This window comes from Pinus tabuliformis, chromosome 1_1 (assembly GCF_031772625.1).
Source record: "Pinus tabuliformis cultivar Carrire ecotype Pingquan chromosome 1_1, CPIR1, whole genome shotgun sequence".
Lineage (NCBI taxonomy): Eukaryota > Viridiplantae > Streptophyta > Pinopsida > Pinales > Pinaceae > Pinus > Pinus tabuliformis.
Window position 1 is genome coordinate 875,028,678 of NC_142297.1, and position 12,220 is coordinate 875,040,897.

The window sequence follows — 12,220 nt, forward strand, 5'->3', positions numbered from 1 at the left end:
TAATCTTTCTACTATTGGCCGCCCCCGAGCCCTCAATCAACATACAACTGACAGAGAATCCTTTGTCTCACAACACTTTTCTCCCAAGAGAATGGATGATGAAATCATCTCTCATCTTCCTCATCATCTATTAAATAGACCAAACATTGGGAAGGGAACCCCATGCACACATTCCATGTGTCAACATGCAACTTTTATTTTTTTATTTTAAGCTTTACTTAAGTTAAATTTTCTCTTAATTTATTTCTTTCTTATTTTATTCATTTTTGCTTTTTGATAACTTTACTTAACTTTTACTATTTTTGTAGTTTTCTTAATTAACTCTTTTTCATTTTATTTTACTTTTTGTTACTATTTTATAGTTTACTTTTATATATATATATGAACTCTAATATTGTTATTTACTATTTTATTTATTTGTTATTATTATATTTCATCGTTATTTATTATCTATTATCTTTTCTTTATTGTTTATTATTTATTTTCTTATATTTTAATATTATATTATTATTATTATTATGGAACATTACACTCAAATCCGACAATGCACATAGCCATAAATCTAAAGTGAATATTTATAGCAAGACTTCAAATAGTAAGCACAATAACAAATTAACACTTTCATTGTCAACTCAATAATATGTATAGATAAAACTTTAGTGCACCACTATCACAAGCAATTAGCAAATAATAAATAACATGAATGCTTATCACTTGACTTGACTAGCTGCACTAAATACAATAAGTGAAAGTGAACCGTATAACTAGTGCAAAAAATTAATGTTAAGCTATATTTTGATAAATCTAATTTCAATTTTTATAAATTTTGTCGTACAATGAGTAAAAAAAAAATTATATTATAAAAATTTTAAAATTATTTTTTAATTTCCAAATAATTCAATTTAATATTTAATTTTTTCAAAACTTGAATAAATTTAATAAAAAATGTTTAAAAATTTTACAACTAATTCAAGTCAAAACATTTTGACATAAAAACAAAAACAATATAACTTATCTTAAACGGATATAAAATAACAATATAAAAATATTTATAAACTTCAAATTAACACTCTAAATTTAATCCTTACACTATCAAAAAAAATTATGAAATTGATAGTCACAACCGATCACATGTAGTTCTCGCATTAAATTCTCAATTTTCCATGAAATCAGCAGTTTCACCATTGACAAATGATGGAAAGAATGTTTAAATTGTTGCTTGCCACCTCATCACTTTCTTACGGTGTGCACATAAATTAAAAGGATACTTAAAATATGTATCAATCACAAATCTTGTGTTTCTCTGACTAGAATGAACATCAAATTTTAAAACTAGTGTAAAGCACCCAGAGATGATTGAGATTGCACATCAAGGAATCTAAGACAACAATCATCTTTGGTATGCAGTGCATAACCATAGTATTCTTTCATTGTCACTACGTAGGGCTTCCTATTAAGGCCTTCTTGAATGGAGTGGAAAACTGATGCGATTAAATGGCATATAGATGGAACATGAAATAAATGATATATGTACAATATAGATTTGGATAATGGAAAAAAAAAACAAAAACTCTGACATGACGATCTAGAGTTGACAATATTATTTGCATTGATCAAAAAATAAATTGGTAGAGTCTGAATTTTCATAAATCTTGCTTCCTAAAACAATTGCCTAAATCCATGTCATTAAAGTTAGCAACTTAGTAAAGAGGAATAATGTACTTATATCTTAATCCATGTTATTAGAATAATCTCTTTAGTAAGGAGAAACAATGTGGTAATATATGTAAGTGACTAAGTTGTTGGAAAATTCAAAGTGAATTTATTAAATCAAATTTCCTTAATTTTAATATTTGCTTGTGAAATTAGTCTTTTTTTATTCTTTATTTAGATTTTTTCATAAACAAATATCAAGAACAAAAATAGTAGCAACAGAGGACACATAAATTAGGCTTTTAGTCTGGGAAAAACCTCTCCAAAGAGAAAACCCAGAAAAACTCCTCTTCTTATAGCATCTGCTTCATATGAGACAACAAAGACCCAAACCCTAGATCAAGTCCTTCTCCAAGTATCATGTCATCCCTTCCAATAAGTTGTGCTTTGATTTAGCACTAACCAACTTCAAAATGCAACTTCGACCTCCCAACTTCAATATTTCTCCTTCGACCTACAACTTTGGCCCTGTAACAGCTGCAAAAACCCTAATCCAGCTTCCTCTTGAGACCTTCCTTGAGCAAGACAACTCCTCTCAAGGTCAACAAGGTCTAGATAGAGTATTCTTCCTTTTAGCGAAATGAGATTTCACTTCGTCCTACTACAACTCGGATCTGTAATTTCGTCCTTCTTTGTACCTGCAAAAACCCTTGATTTTTGCACGTGTGAGAGAGAGATAGCACAAAAACAAGTCTTCTTCTTCTTCTAGACCTCCACTTTTCTTGTCTGCTTGCTTTCCAGCATTAGATCGAACTTTTTCCTTGATATCGAACGTCTTGGTGAATGAGTCACAAATGAGATTAAACTGCTCCTTTATATAGCCTTTCCAAGGGGTTGAATTCCCTCCTTTAGGCCAACTTGTAATTTTGGAGTTTCTAGGACTTTCTAGACTCAAAAGTAATTCTTTTTCAATTACATTTTCCCCATAAGGGTCTTATAAACATGATGTTGAATTCTTTGACTCGTGGCAATAAATCCTAAGACCTAACAAACCCTAGAAGCATGAAGAACATGCTTTTACCTAAAAGACCATCAATAAGAAGCATGAAACTCATGTTTTAATAATAATAACTTTTTATTTTCTTCTTTTGTTTGTTACATAGGATACATATTGAAAAGAGTACAACAATTATGAAGACTAAAACTAGTTACATTTTCAATTCTTCCTCTTAACTAGGGAGGTATTCATAATTGTACAACCAGTACAACATCATTCTCAAACTGAAGAGTTCTCATAAGAAGAGTCAAATTGATAAGCCAAACAATAAGCATCATCATTATAACCAGCACTGTCACTGAGGCCTAAGTTGACAAGCTCAACTTCATTCGAGAGCATTATGTTGAGAGGCTTTACATGTGATACTGCACTACCTCTAGAAGGCACATACCCCATCTGGATGTTCACAAGATATGTCCTTTTAGGACTATTCTTGTCTTAGATCTCCAATCTTGAGCCCTCAAAGAATATCGGTCCTCTTCAACTACTCTTCTCTTAAACACCTATCCTATCCTCAAAGAGTGTCAGTACCTTTCCTTTCTTAGATTTTATATCCTCAAGCAAACCACAAACGTTCATCCAATCCTCCACCATTCTCTTTTCATCACTTGAAGAAGAGAATGCACACGTAATGTCCAACATCACTCTCTCTCAACCAAAAAGAATATCACTATTTCCTCTTGCCCAAGGAATAGATCATTGCTCCCATTTAAGGAGTTTGCTTCCTCTCAAAACCAAAGAAGATTCCAGACTTCCTTTCTATTTGGGAAGTCAACACCACAAGCCTTATAGCTTGTCTTCATAAGGGTATCAACTACCAGTTCTTCATAGCTTTATGTCTCTCTCTCTTCTCTGCATCTCATCGTATTGAGCCTTCTTCCTTTCGAGGTATCATCAAGCCATCTTCACTTTTCAATCTTGCAACAAGTTCTAGGTCATTTTTCTTGCTTATCACTTTCATCTTCGACATTATAGATGAGGGCACTACATTGGGCCTTTCAAAGCTTCAAGTTGATCACAACTTTCAAATGAAAGTGATCTCCTTTGACCTTCAGGTTATCTTCTCACACTACTACCTTTCAATCCAAGGTGGGCACATATTGACTTCATACTTGCCAGGTACCAAATATTGAGTTTCCCTCAACATTCTTCATACATTTCCATCCACACAATTGAACTTGCCTCAACTGTAATCATGTATCGCTGCAACATTCTTCCAAGTAGCAAAATAATATGTTAACCAAATAACCAACAATAATTTAAAATCAGACTTACCTCATCCATATGACATTTTCTTCCAATCAACATCCTCATGGTCCATCACCATATGGATATCCCTTCATGCATCAAAGTGCCCAAAGATCAAACTTGATGTAACAACCCCAAAATTAAAACATGCAATTAATTAGATTAATTATGCGATTTGTAATCAACACACAATTTATCAACTATTTAACATAAAATTTCGGAAATATGAGCAAAGACAACTTGCCTGTGGCGATGATATTCCTTACTTGTGATTTCGGAGTTGAAAGTTATTTGAATCTTGCTAACTGCGACAAAGTTTTGGAGACGACTCTCCACCCAACCGTAGGCTCAGTTGCACAAAATCTTGCTACAACTAGCCACCCCCGAGCCCTCAATCAATGTACTACTGTCAGGGAATCCTTTGTCTCACAACACTTTTCTCCCAAGAGAATGGATGATGGAATCATGGAATGATCTCTCATCTTCCTCACCGTCTATTAAATAGAGCAAACATTGGAAGGGGAACCGCATGCACACATTCCATGTGTCAACATGCAACTTTTATTTCTTTATTTTAAGTTTAACTTAATTTAGTAATTCTCTTAATATAATTCTTTCTTATTTTATTCATTTTTACTTTTTGATAACTTTACTTATTTTTACTATTTTTATAGTTCTCTTAATTTAACTCTTTCTTATTTTATTTTATTTTTTGTTAACTTTACTTATTTTTACTGTTTTTATAGTTCTCTTAATTTAACTCCAGTATTGTTATTTACTATTTTATTTATTTATTATTATTATATTTTCTTCATTATTTAGTATTTACTATTATTATATTTTCTTTATTGTTTATCATTTATTTTCTTATATTTTAATATTATATTTTATTATTTATTATTTTTATTATTATTAAGGGACATTACATACTCGTCCTCTTTAAGGAACTTCGTCCCAAAGTTAAATTGAATCATTTAACATTTTATTTATTTAATTATGTATTACTTCATGTTTGCCTACACCCTCTGCTGAACTAGTATAACCAGCAGGCATTGAAAGTTTTCACAACACCCGATAAATCTCAAAGAATATCTATCCTTTTTCCCACTTTCGGAACCAGGCATAAGCCTCCCCTATCTGTATCCTAGTCCAAGGTTGGCCCCAAGGCTCGCGCCTGACTCAGGCCTCATCTGCCCCAAGGCAGGCATCCGATACGGTACTCAATGACTCCGGGCATCTCGCGAGGCTGGCCCACTCCCTCCACAACTACTAAGGCGCACAGCCCCAGACATCGAAGTCCTTACACCCCCACCAGACTTCGGCATCCCAATCCAATACTAGGAACCTAGCCTACAATATCATGCACTTGGCCTCCTGAAGATGGTCCCATAGCCCCTCAAGAGTTATACAAGACAAAGGAACCACTAGCATATGTAGTGTTGATTGAGTTTGTCCCTAGCCCATATGGTGTTAAATATTCTCCCTCGCATGTATGGGCTCCCACGAGATCATCAAATAAACCGGCCCTCTTGGCCCATTTGTGGATTTCATGTCAATCACCACATCTCAACATGAAACCATGCATTAGTTATAACATCAATTTATCATAGAAAATAATCCCCATGCAACCTCTTGCATGTCATCATGATAACATAACACCATTGTTAATCACCACATTCTAAATAGTAAAGAAACACATACTCTTGTATGTCATAAAATCTACATGCAATTACCACATGATTAACATCATCAAATATCATCATACATTATAACATCAACATATATGCATCAAAGATATATTATGACATCACATAATAAATGCAACCACACATCAACATCACCTCATACCATAACATCATAAATATGAGAATCATCTCAATACACATCAAATATAGAGACATAATACATGAATTAATTTCATTTTCTTATATAAACAATGAATATCAACTATGATACAAGATTATTCAACATCCATCTAAGATCTAGGCTATCCCATAAACACTCTTAGTGTTGTGTTCTCAACAAGATGTCAAATGCTTTCAATAATCATTTTCTCTTCTTTCCATAAGAAAGTTCAAAATTTATTGAATAGGCATAGCCATACTATCAGTATGCTATAGTTTTGATATAATCTCTTTACTTGCAAGTTTCACCCTATAGTGTCATAATCTCTAGTTAAGTTACTACTAGTCTTACCATCATTCCTTAAATTATTGTTTCATTTCCAATACATTGACTTATTTAATCCAAATACATAACTCATCAATGGCATACCAACTTCTTACTCTTTAATTATTTTTCCATTAGTCTTTAATCCTTAAGTTATCACGAAATGTATCTCCTTTACCCATGGTAAACAATTATTATATTTAATATTTACCTTTCACTATTGGCTTGTCAACACTACTATTGATTTGAAAAGTGAAGCATTGAACCACTATTACACTTATTCATCCATCAAAACATTTTATATGCTTGGTGTACTTGGTAACTTCTTCCATTAGCCATGGTATAAACTAGATAAATTTCTTCTACAAAAGTCTCATTATATCATCAATCTAGTCATGAAACCATGAATAAAATTTAGTCAAATACACCCTCTATTAGTGCATTATTTTCACTTATTTTGTCATTTTATGTGTAATCCTTCTCAAGATCTCATTATATAATTTCCAGCAATATTTTTTTTTACACTTCATGCTCGGTGTTTCCTCATTAGTCTACATAGTTTATATCCTTTTCCAATAGTTAAACCATCATTATCCTTCAAACATTTTCGCAATTTAACGTTTGTCATTTCTCATCAATTAAAAGTATTCACAATTTCCAATCCTGACACTTTTAAATTTTGTAGGAAATCACTATAACCCTCAATCCACTCATCAATATCATTAGGAGAACTTGTCACTTAATATAGTCCTATCTATGTGATTAATCCGGAAGACTTATGTCTACATTATGGATCACAAAAGTGTTAGATCTAACAATATAATTTAAATTGATTACTTAAATTGCCTAAAATTACTTCTTGTCATTTTCTCAAGATTCTGTCTCTACCCTTTTAGGTTTCCAATCTATTAGAAAAATTTATTTTGATTTATTATTATTATATTGGTCTTAGATTTCCTCATTATAATTTAGCATAGTGCTAAATTCAAATGAGGAATTTATATACATCATTACCTCTCTATAACTTATTTAACATTCAATATAATCAATAAAAATGATTTCACGTTTAATAAAAATTATAATAATTTATTTCTGATACCATAAAATAATAATAATTTTTTCCAGTGTAAATATAATTTTATTTATAGTTAAATTATTTAATATATATCTTTCCATTTATGAAAATATTTTTATCTTTTCTTTTCATACCCATTCAACCACATCAATAAGTATAAGAGTAAGGCAGGCATGGATTAATTAATCTTCTAAAGTGTTCGGGTTTTTCTTTTATCCTCTCCATAAGATCTATTATAGTTTTCCCCTTGCACGTGAGAAATATTTTCAAACTCGACTTAACACTATTACAAACAAACAACTCCATATTGACTAAACTTATTCAGATATAGAACTATCTAAACCCTAACTTTAATTTAAACAAAACCCAAATTAAACCCAAACTTGAGTACATAAAGTTGCACGTATCAAATCATTAATAATAATACATGAATATAATAATAAAAATATATCTTAAATATAATATTAAATAATTTTGACTACCTCAAATTATAACTATATTTCCTTTACTTCACATTATAACTCTATTTCTCATGATCCGGATAACTTGTAATTATTGATAAGTTTTAATATATAATATATAATTGTTAAGTTCACACTATGGCGGGGATTTCTAGCGTTTTCCATGAGTTATACTTCTTGTCATGCTAAACATACTTGGAGTGTTTATCATCGGTTGAAATACCTCTTCTTATGTTGGGCTAAATTAACCTTGCGGGAATGAAATCGAAAAGTGGTGTGCATTAAAACTAAATATTACAGAAGGAAGCAAAGCACCACCTTTAATAAGCTAAATTGTATGCATGTGGAGTTAAGACTTACCATTTTTAGCCATTCATAATTTCATTGTATATCTTCCAAATATAGTGAAATTGGTCGTTTTAGCGAATATCGACGGAATTCCATCCAACGTATAATAAACTTTGTATTATAATTTTCATGTGGCAGTGCCACGTAAAGTGAGATCCCAACTACACAAGTTCGTAGTCCTCTCACGATGAGAAATTAAAAGAAATCTTAATTATTTTCGAAGTGGAAAATATTTTCAATTTGAAATATAATTTATAATGATGATGATGATGATGATGGTTAACGTCCACTGAGACAAAAATTGGTCTATCGGACCTACAATCTTCTTAATTTTTACTTGTATGGCTCCTCGTCTTTCTTGGCGAGATTGGTGTTGTAGCTTTCTTTCTTTTCTCTACGGTCTTCCAACTTCCTTTGTCTTGCATCTCCTTCATCTCTTCTGGTTCTTGGGACATTGGTGTCTTAGCTTCGCGATCTATAGTCGGAGAAGTTTGGTTTAGGAGATCTGTTTTGTTGTTAAATGAAGATTTATTTTCTGCGGTATTCAAACCCTCATAACTGTTGATTTGTTGGGGCGGGTTTCTCCTTGCTTGCTTTGAGAGTTGTTTCCTTCTTCCTTGATTTCTTGTGACTCAGAGTTTTCTCTAGAATATTCTTCTTTGATGACAGTGTAGTGTTCTTTTTGTGCTCCTTCCCACCATGTAGATCTGTGGTGGTTTTTTCTAGCAAAATTTTTCTCAGAGGCTTTTGGGCAATTTTTGGCTAGATGCCCCGTCTCAAAGCACGATCGACATCTGAAGAGGACACTTTCATAATCAAGCTTCTGGTTCCACACATAGTCTTTACTTGTTAGGTTTATTTCAGCTGGGAATCCGGCGCTGAAATCCATTTCCACACAGATGCGTGCATAGGTGGTTCTGGCATATTCCTCTGTTTCTGGGCACCTGCAGTGAAATTTCCCAATTGCATTTCCGATGGCTTTTAGCGAGGAGAGATTCCAGAGATGCAAGGGTAGGCTTGGCAATCTCACCCAAACTGGTGCTGAGGTTATCACTGCTGTAGAGGGATCGAATGATGGGTTCCATAGCTTCATGAATAGGCCTGATTTTTCCCAAAACCAAGGGCCGGAATCTAGAATACATTGTCTGCTTTCAGGATTTTCAAAATCTACTATAAAGAAACCTCTAGCACAGGGGTAGATATTAATTTCATCAGAAATGATAGGCTTCCATACCTCCGAGATCCAATTGTGGAGTTCTATAAGCCGCGGCCAAAAACCATTGAACCGGCAAATTAGGGCACTTTCGGAGAACTTCAAAGCTTCATCGAGTGAGTCCTGGACCATTTGGATAGTGGGAGCTGGGGCTTCACTCACGATATGGGCAGGAGATTGCCCTCCAGAGGCGGATGAGCCACCAGTTATTTTTGCGAAGCTCGGAGCCATATTTTACGCAGATCTGCACCAGATCGAAAGCCAAATCGCAGATCTAGTCACTGTCGCAGATCAGTGGAGATCAAAAGTTCTTCCTCGCCACAGATCAAACCACGTAAGAATTTACCCTAGTCGCAGATCCGTAAAGATCTGAATTAGAGATAAGAACCGCACGAAGAAGAAAAACCGCAGTAAATACCAAAGCAACCCTGGTATATTAATATGTAAGACTGTCCAGATCTTTACGCTGCAAATGCGACTTTAACACAAGGATATATGCCATAAGGAAGCCGTCGGGCTGGAAAGATGGCTACCGAATTAAATCGTGGGCAACAGAATAGAGGTGGCGAGATCAAATCCTTAGCTGAAATCTTGAGCAGCGGATGGAAATAGTAAATAGTAAAAAAGGGAGCTTCGCGGAAAATTACAGGTTAGCGGCCAAGCCCTTGCTAGGCGATGAAACCGTATCGCATAACCCTAATAACCGCAGATAAGAACCGCACGAAGAACCGCAGATTACAGGAAGAACCGCAGTGAGAATAGGAAGAACCGCACGAAGAACCGCAGATTACAGGAAGAACCGCAGTGAGACTACACCGAAGAAGAGATCTGCGAGATCAGAAAGCAGATCTGCGAGATCTGCGAGCCACCGAATTACTTTTTTTTTATTATTTAAAATAATAATTATATCATAAAGTTTCTAATAATAATTATATAAACAATTAATTTAAACGGGTTTTTATTTTAAATATAAAAAAAAAAATTAATTCTAAAGACAAGCAATTCATTATAGATTGAGATTAATAGCATGTGCATATATATTATTGATTATGTTTTTTCTTTTTATTTAAATAAAAAAATTATAATAATGACTCATTATGTTTTTTCTTTTTATTTAAATAAAAAAATTATAATAATGACTCACTTAAAGTAGTTGAATCCTAAAAAATGATATCTGATTATAATAATGTATTTAGAGTATCCATACTACTATATATATCTCCAACTTTCATATTTAAAAAAAAAAAAAAAAGTTTAACTACTTTTATAAAAGTAATGACATTTATTTAATACTTTTTATAATACTTATTGTAAAAAATAATCATATTTATGTAATAATTATTGTAGAAAAAAAAATTATAGTTGTTTCTTCTTATCATCACGGCAAGCAAAATTAATTATTGATGAATTTAATCAAGTATTTTTCTCAAACTTTTACTTAGAGGTCACAGAGTTGAACCCGCTGTGATACCATATGTAACAACCCCGAAATTAATACATGCAATTAATTAGATTAATTATGCAATTTGTAATCAACACACAATTTATCAACTATTTAATATAAAATTTCGGAAATATGAGCAGAGACAACTTACATGTGGCGATGATATTCCTTACTTGTGATTTCGGAATTGAACGTTATTTGAATGCTGCTAACCGCAACAAAGTTTTGGGGACGATTCTCCACCCAACCGTAGGCTCAGTTGCACAAAATCTATATGGCTACAACTAGCCACCCTCGAGCCCTCAATCAACGTACTACTGCCAGGAAATTCTTTGTCTCACAACACTTTTCTTCCAAGGGAATGGATGATGGAATCATAGAATGATCTCTCATCTTCCTCACCATCTATTAAATAAAGCAAACATTGGAAGAGGAACCGCATGCACACGTTCCATGTGTCAACATGCAACTTTTATTTCTTTATTTTAAGTTTAACTTAATTTAGTATTTCTCTTAATATAATTCTTTCTTATTTCATTCATTTTTACTTTTGGATAACTTTACTTATTTTTACTATTTTTATAGTTCTCTTAATTTAACTCGTTCTTATTTTATTTTACTTTTTGTTAACTTTACTTATTTTTACTGTTTTTTATTGTTTTTATATTTCTCTTAATTTAACTCCAAAGTGTTATTTACTATTTTATTTATTTATTATTATTATGTTTTCTTCATTATTTATTATTTATTTACTATTATTATATTTTCTTTATTGTTTATCATTTATTTATTTATTTTTTAATATGATATTATATTATATATTATTTTTATTATTATTAGGAGACATTACACTTGATTACCAAGTGACAACTTTTTCTTCCAAAGATTATATTGGATGTTAATTATTATTCTATATATAATCTAGAGAAATCCTTAATCCTTTGAGTAAGCCAAATTTTCCTTTAAAACATCACATAATCATATAGAGCATGTTACAAGATTCTACCCACATGAATCTTATCATAGAGTCACTTCCAATGTGTATCCCTATGCCTCTTATTCTATCATCTAGCTATATGTTTCATAATGAGTTTGCATCCTGAGCCATTGCATTCATTCATCCCTTTATCAGTATTGTTTCCACATTACACGGAATGTATACTAACCTTGTCATAATGCTTCTTCCAGGAACCTCTAAAATGATGGTTCTTATGGGATCATGATGATCCACCTTAGCAGGATGACTACCTCTAACACAATGTTATATAATGCATGGATGAACACTATGCAAAATGGTCTATATATCTACTTTTAAAGACTAGATTATTTTCACAAAACAACTTGACCAAGTAGACTCTACATATGCTACTATCACATTCTTCTCTATGATGTTATGCAAAATCAAAATTCTTTTCAAATAAACAACAATGCATACTATTTTAAAGGAAAGATTAGTCCTCATGAAGAACCTGGCAGATAGTTTTTCTTCTTCAATAGTAAATATCTTTAACATCTTCTTTCTTCGACTTCTTCTCAAGTTCTCATGTTTCTT